This window comes from Halichoerus grypus, chromosome 7 (assembly GCF_964656455.1).
Source record: "Halichoerus grypus chromosome 7, mHalGry1.hap1.1, whole genome shotgun sequence".
Taxonomy (NCBI): domain Eukaryota; kingdom Metazoa; phylum Chordata; class Mammalia; order Carnivora; family Phocidae; genus Halichoerus; species Halichoerus grypus.
In genome coordinates, this window is record NC_135718.1 from 376,245 (window position 1) to 395,625 (window position 19,381).

A 19,381-nucleotide genomic window follows, 5' to 3' on the forward strand; every position below is an offset into this window, starting at 1 on the left:
CGTGGCTCCTCAGTCAAGGGTCAAGGCTGCTCACTGAGTGCAGACCCTCGGGGGTGGGCTGGGCATGGGCAGCCACCATGTCCCCCTCCCCGTCTGTAGTCAGGGACCCTCTGGGCCGTGGTCAGTTGTCCTTGGGTCCTAGTCAGTGACACAGACAACATTGCAGTCCTAAGCTATCAGCGACTCAGGGCAGACGTGCCTGCCTGAGTTTCCCCCTTGCCTGCACCCCACTCAGTTCAGGCCCCCCAGACCTCAGGGACTCTGCAGAGGGCGCCGCTTTCCTGTCCCACCTGGGCTCCTGCTTCCCAACTCTGTGCCCTGCCCCGGCACTCTGGAAGCTTCCCAGGGGCGGTGTGGCTCTCTGGGCCTGTCTTCACTTCTCTGTGGGCATGCTGCTCAGCGCCCAACTGAGAATAACCTTCTCCCTTCCCCCTCTCTGCACCCTGCTCCCGGTCCCCTCACCATTTAACAGGTGATGGATTATCAAAGCCCCTGGAAATGGGAGGAAGGAATGACAGGAGTTAGGGAGAGAAAGGGAGGGTGAGGAGGAAGGGGAGGGAAGGGAGAGGGAGGGGAAGGAGAAAAAGAAGGGAGAGGGAGACGGAGCAGGGAGGGAAGAGAGGGCAGTGGGCCGCTGCCTCGTGGGGCAGCCACGGGCAAGTTCATCCCTCCCACAGGCAGGGACCGGCCCAGGTCCTGGTCATCCTGGGCCAGTGCTGGTGGGGCCTAGAAAGGAGAGCAGAGGGACGGAGGGAGGAGAGAACCCTGTGCTGGAGGAAGGTGGCAAGAAGGCAGGTGGTCATTAGGCTGCTGGCCATGGCACCCCAGCTCCCCAGGTCCACACGGGGGCAGTCAGGGCCTCTCGCCTGCCCTTCCAGCCAGACCTGGCTCTGGTCTCCCCAGTCCTGAGTGCATCCAAGGGCCATCAGCCCTTGTGCACCTCTGAGCCCAGTCTGGTGGGAGAGCTGAGTGTGGACATGACCACTTCCTGGGTTCCTGGGTCACCTGGGGTCCCCGTCCGTGTGTTAGTGGGGACAGAGTCTGGAAAGCAAGCCCGTGCTCCCAACACTCGAGACCAGAATGTGTAGGGCTGGGACACAAGAGGGCTGCTGCCTCACTGGGGTGGTCCCGCCCAGCACCTGGCTGTCCTGTCCCTTGGTGGTCACACCACTTTCCAGCCCATGGCTATCAAGCATCTGAGGTAGGGCTGAATCGGTCAAGGAAGAACAGAAATTGTAAGGCTCCCTGCGACCCTAGCTCTGCCCTTACTATCCACGTGGCCCTGGGACGGACCCTTAATCTCACGTGGCTCAGCTGGAAAGGGCAGACGCTGCCTCTCTGAGGTCAAGGGCAGGGCTTTAGCCAAGCAAGGTGGCAGGGAGCTTTGTTTGACCTAAAGTTTCTGGGGGTTTTTGTTGTTGTTGTTTTATTAATGTGTTGCCACACTTTAAAACTAGCAGGTTGGCCCCAGCAAAGGTCCAGGAACACCCCCTCCTTCCCAGGCACTGAAGGAAGTTCAGAGTCAGGTTGGGAGGGGGAGCCTGGCCAGAAGGCAGCTGACGCCACCAGGGTGGGTCTGTGGTCCATGGGAGTAGAGGCCACAGATGCTCCTGCTAGGACACATCCTCCTGGGCCCTGAAAACGTGTTGTTCTATAGCATTACTCATAAAATACGATGGCATGTTACCCATGATGTCCAGATGGTGGGATCAACCCAGATGTCCCACAGCTGATGAAGGGGTCAATCTGCACAATGGAGTGTGGCCCAGCCACTGAAGGAACAAAGTGTGTTGTACATGCTGCAGTGTGGGTGAGCCTCGGGAAGCAGTATCCGAGTGAAAGGGGCCAGGCACAAAGACCACATCGTGTCTGATTCCGCTTACCGGCGATGTGTGGAACAGGCAAATCCAGCTAGAAAGTAGATTAGCGGTTGCCGGGGCGGGGGCGGAGGGGAAAAGGGAACGGCAGCTAATGGGGGACGGGGTTTCTTACCAGGACCGCGACAATGTTCTGGAATTAGAGAATTGTGACAGCCGCACAACCTTGTGGATACACTAAAACCCGCTAAAATGCACACTTTAGAATGGTGAATTTTATGTTCTGTGTATTATATTTCAACTAAAACAAACCAAGACGGCATAGGAAAGGTAGGGCTGTGTAAGCAAAGCGCTGGGAACTCAGGGGGTGGAGGTGCTGCCGAGCAGAAATGCAGCTGGATCAGCAGGGAGGAAGCGCCACCTGCCGGAGCCACGGAGCCACGGAGCCACGCCAGGCAAGCCCTCTGGGGCTTTGTGTGTTTTCTTCAGACAGCCAAGAGAGCCCCTGCGCCCCAGCTCCTCGGGGCCTGGCTGTAATTCTCCTCCCCCTACCCCTCCCCTCTTGATCTGGAGAACCAGAGAGTGAGCCAGCCACTCCCGTGCCTCTCCTGCTCACCTCCCAGCCCCCTTGACCACACTCTCCTGAGGTCGGTCCTCACCTCTCCTGAAGGACAGGCGGCTCTCCTCCTTCCTTCTCATTAAGGTTGGACCAGAAGACCTCGGCGCTGCTGTCCGAGCCTCTTTGAACGGTGTCTGGACGGCCACGGGCGTCTCCTGGGTGCGGAGGGACCCCGCTGGCTCCAGGCCCTCCCCTCCTCTGCCCCTTCACTCCCAGGGCTCCGGCCACGCCAAGCGCTCCATCCCTGTGTCACAGCTCTGCCAAGCCAGCCCTCTCCCCCGCAGCCCCCAGCACCTGCCTCCTGGCTCACGGCCTCACCTGGCTGGGCTCCATGAGGCGGACAGCATCTGTGGGGTCTGTGCGTCCAGCCCCCGGCACAGCTGGCCGGCCAGCCGCAGATATGTTTGGGGAGGGAGGGAGAGAGGACTGAGCTCCTGTCAGCCCTGCACATGACAGGCTCCTCTGCCGTGACTCAGCCATGGGTCAGCCGTGTCCATCCCAGCTGCAGCTCCAGGCCCAGGGCTCAGACCTCAGACCTGCCCCCCCCCCACCCAGAAGGGGTCCTTGCTTCAAAGGCCTCTGATGTGGGGATGGGAGGGGAGGCCCTGCCAGGTACGGGCAGGTGGAGACGGGCCTTCCGGACGACCAGGATCAGAGATTGTGCTGGGCACCGTGCTCTGCCGGAGTCCAGCTCCAGCCGGGGTGGGTCTCTCGTAGGAAAGGACGGCGTCGGCAAATGAGGACACACAGACACAGGGTCAGGTTGCAAGCATCTCCTCCTGACAGCCTCGGAGGAACTTTATTTATATGTTAGGATATTTTTGTTTTTCCAAATCTTAGATCATTTTCTGGATTACAGCCATAGCCTTCTTTCATTTTTCCTTTGTAATGATTAACATGACCTTTATTGATTTCCGCTTATTGGCTTTCGCTAAAACTAAAAACAGTACGCAAAGAGAAAGGTGCTAGACAGAGCGTGACTGTCTTGTTATTTTGTTCTATAGAAACTAATTCTTTGTGGAATTAGTTTCATTATGATTGCTTAGATAGGTGTAACTAAGATGAGTAGTCACTTTATCATGAAACCCCAGAAATATTCCCACAATTGTAAAGATTGCCATAAATAAAATGAAAAAGAATAGCAGGAGCCAGCCCAGAAATATTCCCACAGTTATAAAGATTGCCATAAACAAAATGAGAGAGAATAGCAGGAGCGAGCTGTGGAGTCTCCCGTCTTCAGGATCGTCCCCCATACTTGGACCTCGTAAAACAGCATGAGTAGCTTGGCTCGCGCCAGTGCTCCATGTTGAGCTGGCTCCCAGAACACGGAGAGCCTCGGGTGGGGGCCCTTCCCAGAGCCTGGATGGAGGGAAGTCCCCATGTCTGCACCGCAGGCTCTGGGGCCATCCCCCTCCCGCCCCCCGCCCCCCGCCCATGGCTCAGACAGAGCTGCCTCTCACTTTGTGTGCAGCCCAGCATTCACTTCTCCTCGTTCACGGCCTTAGCAGGATGCTGCCCCCCAGCCCTTGGTCAGATGTCTCCTGTCTGGCAGCCTCCAGGCAAGGTGCCAAGTTTCTGCCAAGGGGGCGATCCTGGGCACTGGGGTCCCTGGTGGCTGGTAGAGAACGTGCTGCCCACAGCCTGGTAGCTTGGCCAAGGTCATTGGGGTCACTCAGGAGGCCAGGTATCCTTGGCAGCCCACAGCCACAGAGGGGGCACCATGTGGTCCCAGCCCTGAGACCCCAACCATGGTCCTGGCAACAGGGGGAGGCCTGAGGCTGAGGGGTCTCTCTCGGCGCTGACCCCGGTCCTCCCTCTTGGGGAGCCCTCTCCAAGGACTCCCTCCGAAGGTTCGAGGACATCTCCAGTCCCACTGAGGTGCCACGTGAGTGTGTGTGGCCCTGAGTCTGAGGGTGGGGCCAGACGGGCACAGGCCCGGGGCTGGCCTGTGGTCAGAGGGCAGGGAGCATTCGAGGCTTTCCTACTCAGTGGGCCCCATGCAGACCAGACGCACCCCTAGGCAGCAGTGGGGAAGCTGCTGGTCTGGGTGGGCTTGACTCCAAACGCGGTCCTAGAAAAGCTCAAGAGAAAGAGATGGAAACCCCGCTAGCCCTCCCCTGGGCTGAGCCGCTGGAAGCAAATCAGCGGATCCCGACGCAGCCCCTCTGGCTACGTGGACAGGGTCCCTCACTGCCCACCCGAGAGCCTGGCGGGTCAGTGCCCCGGCGCTGTTTCTGCCCCCTCCCCCACACCAGCAAGGGGGGAGACACGTCTGCAACCTCTGGACCTGAACTCTGGGCCCACGAGGGCAGGGCCAACTCTGGGTGCGCCCCAGCCCAGATTTAGTCCCGACCCTGCCATGTCCGTCACTCTCCGGGTTGGAGCAGCCCTACAGCCTGAGGAAGCCAGGTCCTGTCCCCACTCTGGCTTGGCTGTCCTGACACCCCTTCCCCGCACGCCCTCTGGAGGTCGAAGGCCGGGGTGGCTCCAGCTTACCCCAGTGACCAAGGTCAGCTGCTTCCTGTCAGCGGGCAGGAAGTGTCCTGCTTTCGGGTCCCTTCACTGAGCGGGGAGCCTGGAAGTCAGACCCGACACCGTGCTCTGCCGCCCAGGCCAGCCCCCCGCGCCTCACCAGCCCTCACGCTCACGTCTGAACCCAGAGGAAAAGCTCACATCTGCTCCGTGTCAACAAAGCGTTTCTTTTGAATTCCTTCTGGACGGAGAACAACATCTGACCCAGAAAACTGCCGCGGAGCTTGTCCCGCGCACAGCTGCGGTGGGAGCCGCTGGGGGCCGTGAGAAACTGCGTGTCCGAGCTCGTGGGTCTCCAGCTCCCGGCTGCACAGTAGGGCTCCCGAGGGCCACCGTGGCTCATACAGCCCCAGGGGTGATTCGCTACGATAGGGCACACACAGGATGCTCCTTTCTTCACCTGCGTGCACCCTGAAGAGGGTTTGGAAACAGGTGCAGCTTGGTGCCGTCCCTACTGGGCCGGGAGGGGAGAGGCCGCTGCTGAAGGAAGCCCCCAGACTCGGGGGTGGAGAGACTGAGTGGGGGCCCCACATCCTTCCCCAGATTGTTCCCCAGCCCAGGACAGGCAGGTGTTGACGCCGCTTCCAGGTGCTTCTCTCTGTCTTTCCGGGTCCGTCAGTCCAGGGACTGGGGCCTTCAGGACGCCTCAGGTGCCCTGCCCGGCCAGGCCTGCAGCCGGACATTCGGGTGTGGAGCGGAGGCCAGCTGCCCTCAGGCAGGCAGCCCAGGACCTCAGAGCAAGAGCAGAGCAGGGCTGGCTCTCAGGGTCACTTTCCAGCAGGCATGGGACCAGCTCCCAGTCCGGGACCTCATGCCCCACTGGAGGACGGACGTCCCCTGGCCCCTGCTTGGAGCCACCTGGCTCCGGGGCTGCCCCGACCTGCCAGCTCAGGATGTGGTCTCCTGAGCGAGCGGGGCTGTGGTGGCCCGACGCTGGTCGGTGTCCACAGCAGGGTGGCCTGGTCTTGCTCTACCTGGAAGGAAATCGTTAAAATAAGCAAAGTTACTGTCACCCGAGACACATGAAGATGGCATGTGAGCCTGGGTCTCCGAGCCTCATGTGGGGCTGGAGGTGACCCCCCGACACCCTGCATCCTCTCTGATCATTAGGGGAGACTGAGGCCCTCAGCGGCATGCCCGTTGCCCTGGTGAGGTTGTGGCCCCTGGGCAGCGCAGACCCATGGGCTGCAGCCCCCCACAACAGGCGTGTGGCCCCCCGTGGGCCTGGTGCCAGGACGGGAGCAGGACCCGCAGGAAGGCGCATCTGTGCACTGACGGGGCGGACGCCCCAAGTCAGCCATGCCACGCTGCGTGATTCCAGCTTCGGAAACCCGGCCCACTTTATAGCATTATTAAGGTAACAGGTTTATTGCCAAATGTACTTTCAACAGACGTGTGATAAAATTGGCTCCCGCTTGAGCAAACACGGGGTGTTGTAGGGCTGTCCCCACGGCAGCGCCGCCCCTACAGGACATCAGTGGAACTTGAGGACCGGGGAGGGGGCTACACTTGAGAAGACCACCCCCTTCAGGCAGGAGTCACTGCACCTGTGGCCCCGCCTAGGTCCCCCCTAAAGCAGGATGGTTCTAGCCCCTGAGCAGGGAGGGGCTCAGGGCCTGGGCAAGACAGCATAGGGGGCCCAGCCCGGCCCTTCAGGGGGCCAGTGTGGGGAGGAGGGGCCTGATCTGAGACCCCAGGAGCCCCCGAGCCCTCCCACCTGAGGTCAGCACTTGGTGATGGTCTGCTGCGGTCTGAACAGTGTCCCCCAGGAGCCCAGCAGCTGAGGCCTCGCACCTGAGCCTGCTGCTGTGGGTCAGGCCTGGCTCACCAAGCCCCTCCCATTGCCGCCTGGCCTGGAGCTGGAGTGGGGGCGGCGCTGGGGAGGTGGCTCCATGGGAGAAAGGGCCTCTTGGTGCAGGAGTTTGAGAGCAGTGAGGGTAAGAAGCATGGGGAGAAGGAGCCAGGGATGGCCAGGCAGCTGCCATGCCCCCCTGAGGGGGACAATAGGCCCCAGAGGGGATAAAAGAGATTCCCCTCCCTCCACCCATGGAGACAGCTGGTCGGCAAGCCACTGGTCCAGTGCCAGCCACAGCAGAGTGGAAGGGTGCTGCGTTACACAGGGGAGGCAGGTCACAGCAGCTCCCAGGCATGGCTGCCTCTGAGACATGCTGCACCAGACCCTGGGCTGGGGGTGTCCCAGGGATGGGGAGCGGCAGGTCCCAGCCTTGCCCTGCTTATGAGCACCTGAAGCTCTTGGATCTCATTGGTGGGTTGGGTTGTGCTTCCTGCTCCCTACAGGTTCCCAGGAGTCTAGACAGAGAACAGGTGCCCCCAGCCCAGCATGTTCCAAGTGCCCACGACCCTCAACAAGTTCATTCATCAACAGATGGTTGCTGAGTGCTTTCTGGTCCATGCTGAGGAACACCCGGCAAACACATGAACATCCACTCTAGTAGGGAGACAGAGAAAAGGGAGAGGGATGATCCTGTAAGTGGTCCTAAGGGCTGAGAAGGACAGGGGATGTGGCCACTGGTGGTCAGGGGAGACCTCCCTGGGAAGGTGACTGATGGGAGGCAAGGGAGGCCCTATGGGGGCCACGTCCACACATGGTGTGCCTTTGTCTGGTCTGCTGAAGTTCGCTGATGGAGGCGTGCCCCTGGTCAAGTGACATCTTTGCATTCAGGATCCCAGATTTGGAGGCACCTGTGGCCCCTCCTGGTCCAGTGCCTGGGCACAGTCACAAGGTGGAGGCTGGTGCTAGACTTGAGAACCACCTCCTGGGGGCCCTGTCCGGAGGCCCCCACACTGCGCAGAGGAACAGCCAAACTGAGAGGCCCCAAACAGCAAGTAGAACCAAGAACCCTGCACCGCAAGGTACGGAGGCTCACTGGGGCTACAGGCAGGAGGGGTGGGTCATGTGTGGGGGGAGGGGAGAACCAGGTCCTGAGACGCCTTCCCAGTGACCTGAACCCCGTGTTGTTCTGCGATTCTCAGCTGCAGGAAAAAGGGAGGGAAAGGAGGAGCCCGAGCCCCAGCGGGTGAACAAGGCCCAGGGAAACCAAAGCAAGAAGATCCTACTAGAGGGATATCTGGGTGTCCATGGAACACAGCCTGGGTGCCAGGCCCAGGGAGAAGGCTCCATTCTGCAGGGCCTCTCAAAAGCTCCCCATCCCCCACCCAGCTTAGGGGGAGAAGGAGCCATCAGGGGCTGGCCTGCCCGTCCTCGTTCCCATGAGGCCAACCAGGTGTGGGCTGCTGATGGGCTATGGCAATGGGCACTGCCTGGGCCTCCTCAGCCCGATGGCTGCCCTGTGTCCACAGGCCCCAGTCCTCAAGACCAAGACAAACAGGAGTGAACTCAGGGAATCCGAGAGAGGCATCTAATAGCCCTGATGCAGAGCAAGGGCTCCAAGAGCCTCCCTTGGATTTCAAGTGGGAGCACTGTGCCCAGAGCCACAGCCTCTAAATGAGAAGCATACCAGGCTGAGACACACACCAGCCTTGTTCCTGCCTCACCTCTCCCAGCACCTGCTCTGCCCACCCACCCACACCGCAAGCAAGAGCCAGCTGATTCCAGGACCCGGGGGCTTCTGCCCCACTGGTAGCCAGGCTGGCCCAACAGGTACAGACCCCTCCATCAGGGTTGGTGGGCTCCAAGGTCTGGGAAGAGTGATCCTAGGTCTGGGGTGATGACCACATGGCACAGTGGAGATGCCATGTCTGGGTCAGCCTTGGCAGGGCCTGGACACAGGGAGCGGGGGCAGAACCAGCCTGCCGCCCTCTACCTGCTGTGCCCCGAGCATACAAGCCCGCTCAGGGGCCAAGCCTCCAGAAGGTGGTCTGTCTGGAGTCCACGAAGGGAGAGTGGCTGCTCTCACCAGGAAGATGGTGGCCATCACTGAGTATGGGCAGCTGTTCCGAGCGGTTTGAGAAGGTAACAGAGCAAGGCCAGAACCTGATGCCCGCCTAGGAGGTCACTGGAGCCTGGACCCAGCATGAGTAGGGCGGGCAGAGGGTGGCCTGTGGGGAGACACGGCCCAGGGGTGAGAGTCTGTAGGGACAAGAGCAGGGAAGGGAGAGTGGGCAGGGGCACGTAATGCTCAGAGGACAGGTTGGGCATAGATTTAGGACTGACCTGAGGGAACCTTCATTCTTTCAGCTAACAAGAGGCTGCTGTCTCCTGGGCTGGGGGGCAGCCGCTGTTGGAACGCCCCAGGGAATTCCAAGGGGCTGTAAGTCTAGGAGCCTGGACGCCACCCAGTGCTGCCTGCATGTCTGGTCCTGGGTAGATACAGTTCTGAGAAATGGCCATTGGGCTTTCCACATCTGTGCCTGCGGTCTCACTCAGGCCCTGCCAGGAGGTGTCTCCTGTGCTCTTTACCACATGACCCAGTGCCCTGGACAGTGTTGCCTGACCTCCCAGAGTCCCTGAAGCCTGACCCCCAACCCAAAACCCCAGGGCAGGCAAACCCCTTGCGCAGTCTGGGGCTAGGGGTGCAGCTTGAGGCTGGGGGATGGGGCAAGGGCTGGGGCTGGAGGTACAGCCTGGGGCTGGGGTGCAGCCTGGGGCTAGGGGTGCAGCCTGGGGCTAGGGGTGCAGCTTGGGGCTAGGGGTGCAGCTTGGGGCTAGGTGTGCAGCCTAGGGCTGGGGGTGCAACCTGGGGCTGGAGGTGCAGCCTGGGGCTAGGTGTGCAGCCTGGGGCTAGGGGTGCAGCCTGGGGCTAGGTGTGCAGCCTGGGGCTAGGGGTGCAGCCTGGGGCTAGGGGTGCAGCCTGGGGCTGAGGGTAGAGCCTGGGGCTAGGTGTGCAGCCTGGGGCTAGGGGTGCAGCTTGGGGCTAGGGGTGCAGCCTGGGGCTAGGGGTGCAGCCTGGGGCTAGGTGTGCAGCCTGGGGCTAGGGGTGCAGCCTGGGGCTAGGGGTGTAGCCTGGGGCTAGGGGTGCAGCCTGGGGCTAGGGGTGCAGCCTGGGGCTGAGGGTAGAGCCTGGGGCTAGGTGTGCAGCCTGGGGCTGGAGGTGCAGCCTGGGGCTAGGTGTGCAGCCTAGGGCTGGGGGTGCAACCTGGGGCTGGAGGTGCAGCCTGGGGCTAGGTGTGCAGCCTGGGGCTAGGGGTACAGCTTGGGGCTAGGGGTGCAGCCTGGGGCTAGGGGTGCAGCTTGGGGCTAGGGGTGCAGCCTGGGGCTAGGGGTGCAGCCTGCGGCTAGGGGTGCGCCTGGGGCTGGAGGTGCAGCCTGGGGCTAGGGGTGCAGCCTGCGGCTAGGGGTGCAGCCTGGGGCTGGAGGTGCAGCCTGCGGCTAGGGGTGCAGCCTGGGGCTAGGGGTGTAGCCTGGGGCTAGGTGTGCAGCCTAGGGCTGGGGGTGCAGCCTGGGGCTAGGTGTGCAGCCTGGGGCTAGGGGTGCAGCTTGGGGCTAGGGGTGCAGCCTGGGGCTAGGGGTGCAGCCTGGGGCTAGGGGTGCAGCCTGGGGCTGAGGGTAGAGCCTGGGGCTAGGTGTGCAGCCTGGGGCTGGAGGTGCAGCCTGGGGCTAGGTGTGCAGCCTGGGGCTAGGGGTGCAGCCTGGGGCTAGGTGTGCAGCCTAGGGCTGGGGGTGCAACCTGGGGCTGGAGGTGCAGCCTGGGGCTAGGTGTGCAGCCTGGGGCTAGGGGTACAGCTTGGGGCTAGGGGTGCAGCCTGGGGCTAGGGGTGCAGCTTGGGGCTAGGGGTGCAGCCTGGGGCTAGGGGTGCAGCCTGCGGCTAGGGGTGCGCCTGGGGCTGGAGGTGCAGCCTGGGGCTAGGGGTGCAGCCTGCGGCTAGGGGTGCAGCCTGGGGCTGGAGGTGCAGCCTGAGGCTAGGGGTACAGCCTGGGGCTAGGGGTGCAGCCTAGGGCTGGGGGTGCAACCTGGGGCTGGGGGTGCAGCCTAGGGCTAGGGGTGCAGCCTGGGGCTGGAGGTGCAGCCTGGAGCTAGGGGTGCAGCCTAGGGCTAGGGTTGCAGCCTGGGACTGGGGATGCAGCCTGAGGCTGGAGGATGGGGCAAGGGCTGGGGCAAGGGCTGGGGCAAAAGCTCCAAAGGGTTGTTCTTCTCCAGAGCCACTTCCTGGATCCTCAAGGTCCAGGGTCAAGTCAATCCCTCCCAGGGCCGCATCCAGGGCCTGGCCATATCTGGCAGAAGCCCCACAGCTGTTTGTTCAGTATGAATGGTGAGTGAATAGTGTTTTCATATCACACACTGTGCACTAGCAAGAAGAGCTGATCTGCTCCAGGTGGAGAACAGACTTCCCAGGGACATGCGTGCAAACAGCAGGTGCTGCCCCTCCAAGCTCCCCACAACTCCATGTCTGCTGGCCCTCACCCCAGAGGGCAGAGCTGGGGGGCTGAGGGGTTGGGAGCTAGACCCCAAGGACACTCCTGTCCCTGAGCCACCAGCTGGAGCTCCCAGGGGCAGGGCGCCTGGGGTTCTTCACACCCACCCCCTCCAGGCCCCTCCCAGCACAGCTTCTGAGGCCTGAGGTCCCATCCAGGGCGATTGAGGTTGGGGGGGGGTCTCCGTGGCACTATCCCCTAAAGCTTCCAGCATTTTCCTTTCCTTCTCATTCTTTCAACAAACACTAAAAACAAAACCAAACACCATGAGGAGGACCAGAGCAGTGGGACCTCGTGCTGCTTGTGGACAGTGAGTCCTAGGAGTGTCACCTGGTCGCCTTGGGGCCCTAGGACTGCTGGCCACGCTTGGCCTCCCGCAGGCAGGGCGGGCGCTGTCCCCGCTCGGGGCCGGAGGGGCGCGGCGCGGGGCGGGGCTTCCCGCAGAGCGTAGGCCCCGCCCCTCCGGCCGGCCGCCTCGCGGGGCGGAGCAGCTCCCCCGGCGCAGGGCTGGTTTTAATCAAGTTGAAAAGGAGCTGCAACCCCGCGGGCCGGACCGCAGCCCCGGGCGCCGGGTGGGAACGCTCAGGGCGCCACCACGCCGGCCGGGGCTTCAAAGGAGCAATTACCCGCGGCCGGCGGGAGGCCCGGGAGGCCGGGGAGCGGGGAGAGGCCGGAGAGGGGGAGGCCGGGGAGGCCCGGCGTTGTGGGAGCAGGGAGGCGGGAGAGGTGGGCAGGCGGGGAGCGGGAGGCCTGCCGCAGGACAGCGAGACCCGGCGGCCTCCACCCCGGACGCCCCCCGACGGTAGCGCGCGCGGGCGGGGCGGCGGCGGGGTCGCCCGTTGAGTGGCGCGCCCATTGTGCCGGCGCTGTGAGCAGCCACACGCGCAGAGCCCGCTCCCCGGTGACGTCTCAAAGGGCCTTTGACGGGGAGCCCCCGGCAGGAGGCTCACCTGCAGAGACTCTATAGAGCCTTTGACCGCGCAGCAGCTGCCTGGGGCTGTCAGCCGCGCACCTCGAGGGACAAAGAACTGGCCTTCCATGAGGGGCCCCTCGGGACAGCAGGCGTGTGCCAAGCCCGCGGGTCCGCAAAGAAAAGTGCTCGTCATTGCTGACAACGTGTTTGAAGGAGAGCCTTTCTCAGCCTCAGCGCCCTCCTGTGCATGACAAAGGGGCCGCGGGGCACGGGCCTTGAGGCCAACAGCCCCAGCAGGGCGGCCGGAGCACTCGAGTGTGGCCAGTCCACGCCTCCGGCCTGAGCCCGGCCCCGGCGCCCAGCCACAGCCCTCTCCGGGCGCGTCTCCCGGCCCGCACCGCGGGATGCTCCTGCAGGGCAGCGGAGGGTCACCGGTTCCGTCCTCCCTTCAGAACGCTGTCCTCCCTTCGGAAACGCTGAAAAAGGCCCTCAGGGCAGCCAGAGCAGCCCCCTCGCCCAGTGCCTGCCCTGGGCCAGTGCCGCCAGAATCGCCTATTCTGGAACCGTGAAGGAGAACTTGAGGCAGGGGAGCCCCACAGCATCCCCGAAGCAGAGAGCCGGACTTTCCTTCACCACCCCGAGCCTGCCCATGGGAGCAGGGACACACAGCAGCCTCCAGGCCCTCCTGACCAAAGCCCAGGGCCCAGACTTGCCCAGCAGCCTCCTTCCCCCAGGACTGGGGACGAATCGTGGGCAGTCAGACCCACTGCCAGAAATGTTAGCCCAGCTGCCCAGTCTTAAATGGTCTTTTAGGCCAGGACTAAATTAGCTACTAGATTGGTATTTACTTTCTATTTTATTTTATTTTAAGATTTTCTTTATTAGAGAGAGAGTATGAGCTGGGGGAGGGGCAGAGGGAGAAGCAGACTCCCCTGCTGAGCAGGGAGCCTCATGCGGGACTCCATCCTAGGACCTGAGCCAAAGGCAGACACTTCCCCAAGGGAGCCACCAGGCGCCCAGATCACTTTCTAGTTTAGATTGCTTTCAAACATAACAGTTCTTGGGCCATGATTCGTCCAGATGCACACAACTCATTGCCTGTTGCCTTCGATCAAGAAGGGGAATTCTGTGGACCTCTACGCAGAGCTCCCAAGTGCAGCCTCGCCTCCCCCATCCCCCCACTGGAGGTGGGAAGTGGGGGCTCCTGGTAAGGTCTCAGCAGTCCCCAAGGCCATGCCACGCACACTGGCGTAATCTGTGAGGCAGGGACAGTTCCTACATTGGGGTGGCCATCTAAAGCTTCATGTCCAGTCCTGCACACCCCACCCCCCTCACTTAGAACTCATGGTCCCAAGGTTACTTTTCATGAGCCCACGATCCTATTTCCCTTTCTGGCCTCCTCCCACAGTGCCAGCTTCATTGGCCTTGCCTCTGTTCCCAAAACACTCCTGGCGTTAGATTCTCTGCTCAGGTTTCATGCTTTGGGTTTCCCTAACCACACACCCAATGTCCTTCTCTTTGCCGCAGTGGCTTGAGGCCTGTTGAGGGATGTGTTCCCTGCCCTGAGTGTGGGGAGTGTCCCTCACTTTCTCTGTTGCTGGAGAGGTCAAGGCTTGCCCAGAGGCCACTATGGAGGGTAGACTGGGCCCAAGCAGCCCAGGGCCCTCCTTCCCCTTGACGAGGCATGGGCTGGGGCGGCGCAGGGAGGCTGGGGAGACCACCACTTTCTGGGGCTGGCCTGTTTGAGCCTCATACCAGGATACGGCCTCCCACTTGCCATTTTCAGGAACAGAAGTAGTCAGCTTGGAGGCACCACTTCTTTTCATGTACTTCCTGAGGCAGGATCAGTGCTCAGTGTGAACCAGAACTCCAGAATGCCTCCTAAGAACCCCAGTGTCTCCCATCTGGTTCTGACCCACCCAACTAAAGTGGCTGTGGAGGCCCAGCTTTGGTTTATTTCGGCCCTGGACCTCGGCTGGGCTGAGGGTAGGCCACAGAGAGTCAGGCAAGGCTGGTCCATCTGCCTGTCAGCTTGTCCTGGACCCAGACCCCCAGGGCCCTGAGGGGCTCAGGGCTGGGAGCGGGCCACTCTCCTGGCCTGTCACTATGGCCAGTCTCGGCTGGGACTGCTATGTGTGGCCTTCCTCCAAGCCTGCGGGGATCTGAGGTCCGACAGGATTAGGCCGGATTAGAAACCCCAGAAGCTTCCCCTCAGCGGCTCAGTCCTGGCTGGGAGCATCCCTTTGCAGGAAGAACTCCCACTTCTCAGTGGCCGGAGCAGAGACAGGTCGGCTGGAAAATCACCAGCGCTGAGGCTGCATTTGTTTTGAGAATTCATGTACGTCAATGAGAATTCAACGGAGGAAAATGTGAGTCCGTGAGGCTGTGAGGCTTCTTCCTCTCTTTCCGTAGCTAAGGAGTTTTGAGGGGGTTGCGCTCGGGTCCTGGGTCTCACTCCAGGGGCTGCCCAGCTGAGGCCAGTGCTGCTCAACACCCCGCGCTGTCCTGACACCCCTCCCCGGGGATTTACAGGCCTTCCTCAAACCACTTCTGGCTTCTCGGGGCTTCTGGCAATCACAGGAATGAGGTCTGGGAATCAGGGTTTCAGCTCCGAGTTCCAGGTCCAAGTAGAAAACAGCTCACAGGTCCCCTGGACTTCACTGCTTGGTGGCCCCTCTGTGGAGCGCTCCTGGCGTCAGCCGTCCCTGCCGCAGAGAGCAGGGAAGCCCTCCACCCGGGGCTCGCCCGGGCCAGCACTGTCTCCACAGCCCACCAGCAAGACCTCCACCATCCAGCCCTCCAAGCTTCATACACGTCTAATGCCGATGTTGGGTCAGCCTGAAGGATGGGAGGAGATTATCACAGAAGCGTCAGGCACTGTTTGCTCGGCTCAGAAGCCTATTCAGTGTTCATGACCCTGTATCTGGGAAATGATTAAGAAACTTTCCACAATCTGCCCAAGACAACCTGCCCTGCGGGCCTGAGACATTTGTTCCGCAGCAGATATGGTGTTTGGCCAAGCGAGGGCAAGGTCTCGAGTGACCATCATTCTCCTGGGGCCTCTCAGGTGGGGCTGACCTAGCAGACCTTCCCAGCGTCCAGACGCAGGGCCAGTGCCATCCTCCAGGGACAGCGGCCACAACTCAGCTCTACCCAGCGAGGGGATGGGTATGTTACTGTGGTCCGAAAGGGGGGGGGGGGTCTCTGTCTAGTGGGAACAACAGACTTGTTTTTTTTTAAAGCCTCGTCAAAAAATAGTAAATAAACAAAAATAAAGCCTCATTATTCCCGGGGCCCTGGCCCAGTTTAGGGTCTCTCTGAAGGCCAGTGGGCTGGAGTTCTTCCTGGGAGGAGCCCAGCCCCCGGCCCAGGCCTCTGCAAGGATGCGCTGGGCCCTCGGGACAAAGGAAATCAATTCCGGTTCTCCGGGCAACTAAGTGACTCTCCTGCCCCTGGAGCGATTTTCACAGCCGGGGAAGCGCAATTGTATTTTCCAGCTCATTAACCCGGCGCACAAAGCGCCGCAGTCCCCAGGCCGCTCGGGAGCGGCCGGAGCGCGGATTCCACAGGCCCTTCCCCTCCTGGAGACGCGGCTGCCCATTGTCCCCGAAATGTGCCGCCTGTTTATTCAGGCCCTTTGAACACTCCTCCCGCATTGTGCGGGCACGCCTGGGAGAGTCCTGCGCAGCCCAGACGGGGCCCGGCCGGGATTAAAGGGCCGGCGCCAGGGGCAGAAACTTGGACACAACCTTCTCCAACAAGGTGCTCCGGGTGCCTGCAGGGCCCCAGCGGTGCTGGGGGGTGGGGGAGGCACGCTCTGGATGGCTGGGGGCGGGGCGCAGGTGGCCCCAGCCCAACACCACCCTCTAACTTCCCAGGGGTGGGGGCCGGGCTGAGGAGGACCCCCCTGGCTCCCCCTCGGTGGGGTCTGGGATGTCACCCTTCCTCACCCCATGCTCCTGCGCTGGCGCTGCCGTCCTTGTCGGATGAGGAGGGGTCCCCTCAACAGCGAGCCGGCGGGGCCACGAGGCTGCCTAGGGCAGGCCAGGGCACCCAGCACATCACTCCCCTCCCCTCTCCGGAGAGGCACCCCCACCCTGTGGGTGCGTGGTGCTATAGACTCCTGGCAGCACCAAGAAAGCGGTGAGGCCTTGACCTGGCTTCTGCTTCCCTCCTCGTCTTCCGTCGGGAGGGAGGGGTATGCCTCAGGAGTCCTGGCCGCGACCCCAAGCTCCAGGCTGTCCCTTCCCCTGCGGCTCCGGAGTCCTCCTAGGTGCACTGTGCACTCGCAGACCATACAGCGGCCAGAGGAGGCCCAGGGCGCCCCACCCTGACCCCAGCCGCGGCCCACAGCCCCACGACCCGCTCTCCGCCCCCTGCGCCCCACTTTCCCATCACTCCGCACACCACACCCACAAAGGCCTCCCGCTGTCTTTCCAGGCCCTTCTCAGCCAGAGGATCCTGACAAAGGGATCTTCCCCAGAGAAAGCTTCGGGTGGTTGGCATTTTTCAGAAATGGCCACAACAGCACGTGCTCTTCTGTCCCCTAGACTCTGGGTGGGCCTTTTTAACTCCCAGGAGAACGCTAACCTGACCGAGAGCCGCTGTGGGCTTCAGAGGTTTCCACCTAGCTAGCTCCGCGTGAGCATCGTGGTCCCTCCCCCGCGGGTCCTGGGGCCCCTTCCTCTCTACGCACTGTGGCCCCTCCCCCGGGAGCATCGTAACTCCTCCCCCGCAGGTCCTGGGGCCCCTCCCCTGTGGGCGCCGTGACCCCTCTCCGTGCATCCCGTGGCCCCTCTCCCGGGAGCATCGTAGCTCCTCCCCCGCAGGTCCTGGGGCCCCTCCCCTGTGGGCGCCGTGACCCCTCTCGGTGCATCCCGTGGCCCCTCCCCCGGGAGCATCGTAGCCCCTCCCCCGCGGGTCCTGGGGCTCCTTCCTCTCTAAGCACCGTGGCCCTGGCCTCCGCCCTCAACATTTCTCTCCGGTCCAGCTTCCTCTTTCCTCTTCCCAAGCCAAGGCCTGTACAAAGGCTGCCCTGCACGGCTTGCCACGGCCAGGACTGACCCTCAGCCTGTCCCAGGCAGGAGTGAGCACCTACGCTGATGGCTTCCTGCGGTTTCTGCTCGGAGCTTGCGGGATGTCATCACTTCCGAGGAGCTCAATGCACTTACCCCAGGGAGGAGTTTCCCATAACCTCCGGTGACTGCAAGGCAGAAATTTTGTAATGAATCCTGGTGCCAAAACCTTGACGTTGGTGCGGCATTCCTGGCCTTCATGAGGCCTTTCTTGCTCTTGTAGGACCCATGAAATGGGAGGCATGCCCGGCTTCTCAGGCCAGCTCTCCGCTAGGATGAGAGAAACAGGAGGGCATGAGGAGATGAGGAGGGGGCTGAGAGCAGCTGGTGCTTCAGGGCCCCACCCAGTCTGCTTCCTGCATGACGCTGGGGTCCCATGGGAGGAGGGCCCTGCTGCCTGTTGTCCACTGCACCCCAGCACCCAGCGAGTGCGCCTCTGCCCTCTCCCTGTAAGGAGTCCTCCTGGGCCACTCTTCAGGGGCCCAGCCCCCAGGACTTCTGCTCCGTCTCCTCGCTGGTGGAAGCCTCCACCCTGACTGGTTCCAACCCTGACTTCACTTCTTGCTTCCACATTCCAAGTCCCCATCATGGTTTTCTTTGGCGACACATCAAAAAATGGCTTCTGTGTTAGCTTAAACTACACAGACTCTGGAATGGCACTGAGAGTTTTCTGAGACCAGTACTGTGGCAGGTGATGGTCAGCACGAGTGACATAACCTGGAGACCCCTGGGTAGCCTGTGACGAGCTGGGGAGGGGCCAGCACAGGAGAAAAGACTGCCTGGGCTGGCATCCCTGGCTGACTCCCGCCCCCCCCGGGTGTGTCTGTGCAGATCTGCAGGGATTCAGCCCCCAGGGACTCATCACCACCTGCTAACCTGACGTCTCCCATAGCACCCACTTAAGTGCTGCAAGCTAGAATCTCTCACATAACTCATGGAAGGTGCCTGCCAGAGGTCACTGTGTCATGCTGGGCAGGTGTCTCTGTGGCATGCCGGGATGTAGTCCCAGCCAACTCTGGCTGCCTGGTCCCTGGACTCACCCATGGAGGTGCCAGCCTAGAACTTAATCTGGGTGACTTCAATTCTGGCCAAGACAGAGCAACAGAGAAGGATTTACCCTCTGGCCTGAAACACCCAAGAAGTGGACAAGATATATGTAACAACAGTTTTCAAGACAATGGACATGAAGCCATGAAGGACAGTGGATATTCAGAAACAGGGAAGAAAGGAGATGAGCCCTACAATCACCCTGGCTCATGGCTGGGGTGCAGGCAGGGACCTAGGTGGAGTTTGGTGGGTTCCTGGGGTGACAAAGTGGAGCTGAGAGTCCAGGGAGGAGACAAAGGAGAGTGGGGTCAGCAGAACAGAAGACCAGAGAAGGCAAAGCTGCACAGAATGAGAACTCCAGAGTGCCTCAGAGGCCCCCCCCTCTGAGATTCAGCTGAGAGTTGATCAGTGCATGCATGTAAGGTTGTAGATTAAAACATCCCAAAGTGTTAGAATCATGCCTGACACTCGTTCAGGTGTGGGAATAGCACCTGTTCCTACCAGTCAGATGGAAAACCCCATGACCCATGGGATTTGGGGAGGGGGACAGAGGGCCCTGCTTCAGTTGTGGGAATGGTCCTGGATGAGCATTACTCCAGACCTGCCTGAGAAATCTAAAAGGACTTGGAAGGACCAGCCATTTCCAAATAACTTACCCATATCCCAGAGCAAAACTCAAGGGCATTTATAGGAATGTGAAACTGTCCAGCACCCAAAAAGGTAAATTCATAAAGTGTAACATCTAATAAAATATTACCAAGAAGCAAAAAGCAGGAAAATGTGACCCTTAATGGAAAGAAATATCAATCAAAATTGACCAAGAACTGAAACGGATGATGGACCTTGCATAACAGTTATTATAACAATATCCCATTGTTCAAAAAGTTAGGTGGTGAGAGAGTGAGCAAGAGAGAGAGAAGGAACAGTGGGGAGGGGCAGAAGCAGACCCCCCGCTATGCAAGGAGCCTGACCTGGGGCTCAATCCTAGGACTCCGGGATCATGACCTGAGCTGAAGGCAGACGCTCAACTGACTGAGCCACCCG

General features: G+C 61.3%; 1 long non-coding RNA gene across 1 annotated transcript; it reads left to right on the forward strand.

The window, feature by feature from the left end:
• Positions 1-7,369: 7,369 nt before the first annotated feature.
• On the forward strand, positions 7,370-8,893 carry LOC144382443 (uncharacterized). Its single transcript, XR_013449422.1, has 3 exons — positions 7,370-7,455; positions 7,652-7,842; positions 8,290-8,893. It is a non-coding gene; the product is annotated as an uncharacterized LOC144382443 (long non-coding RNA).
• The last annotated feature ends 10,488 nt before the right edge of the window (positions 8,894-19,381 follow it).